We start from the raw sequence: 905 nt of genomic DNA, 5'->3' as shown, positions 1-905 counted from the left end.
TCTGCTGCCCCCACCAGAGAGCAGGTGCTGGGGCTCTGAAGCCCAGTGCAGCCTTTCGCAGCCTCTCAGCTGCCTTCCACAACTTGCCCAGGCTCAGGGCAGCTGTAGCAGGTGGCTGGAAGGCTGCAAACAGCTGTACCAGGCTCCACAGTCCCAGCACCAGCTCCATGGAGGTGGCAGCTGTACATGTGCCTCTGGGCAGGTGGCATGGGAGGAATCAGGGTTACGCTGCCCTAGGACCCTTCCTGGCCAATGCACCCATTGGTACGAGCACGGCTGCCACAGCCGTGGAACTGGTGCTGGGGCTGCAGAGCCCCATGCTGCTGTTTGCAGCTTCCCAGCTGCAGCCAGCCTCAGCTCTGGGCAGCTGTTGGCAGAAGTTGCCCAGTCTAGGTTGGCTTTAGCATGCCAAGGAAAATGGTCTTGCATGCCATGCATTGCCAGTCTGTGGTGTAGAGCTTCTGTATTGGAAAGCGTGCTCTCTTCAAAGGTTTGAGTAGAAGCCCACTGTTACTGAGGTATAAAACATTAAGGCAAGACAATAAAATCAAATGAAGCGTCAGAAATTTTATTTTACTCAACAAAAGCTCAGTTTTGCCAATGCAGATAAGAACAGAAATAAAATGGGAGTAGATACAGTATATTATCATATACTACATTGCTATTCAACTAGATGAAGAAAAGCAAGCTGCTAGTATGACTTAAAATACCTCATTCATTCAGATCAAAGAATGGACTCTTGCCATGGCTGGCCATCCATCACAGGGCAAGGAGATTCACTAGGCAGAGAAATCTGGAGCCAGTTCATTGTTAGCCCACCCAGCTGTGGACCTCACATTCTTTGTAGGGGTCAGTTTTCTCCACTACTTTGATGCTGCAGGCGTCCTTGTTGAAAACCACTTTGC

The 905-nt window shown here is 50.5% G+C and overlaps 1 long non-coding RNA gene across 1 annotated transcript in view; it reads right to left on the bottom strand.

Annotated features, from left to right (window-relative positions):
• Nucleotides 1–547: 547 nt before the first annotated feature.
• Nucleotides 548–905, bottom strand: part of LOC109287439 — a 13,615-nt gene continuing 13,257 nt past the window's right edge. The window contains exon 5 of the long non-coding RNA XR_002094866.1: nucleotides 548–899. This is a non-coding gene — a long non-coding RNA (uncharacterized LOC109287439). The remainder of the gene's footprint in view (nucleotides 900–905) is intronic.

The sequence above is a fragment of the Gavialis gangeticus genome, unplaced genomic scaffold, assembly GCF_001723915.1.
Source record: "Gavialis gangeticus isolate Ggan-Ray unplaced genomic scaffold, GavGan_comp1, whole genome shotgun sequence".
In the NCBI taxonomy this organism is placed as follows: Eukaryota; Metazoa; Chordata; order Crocodylia; family Gavialidae; genus Gavialis; species Gavialis gangeticus.
The sequence above is the reverse complement of the archived record's forward strand: the minus strand, read 5'-3'. Positions and strand labels throughout refer to the sequence as shown.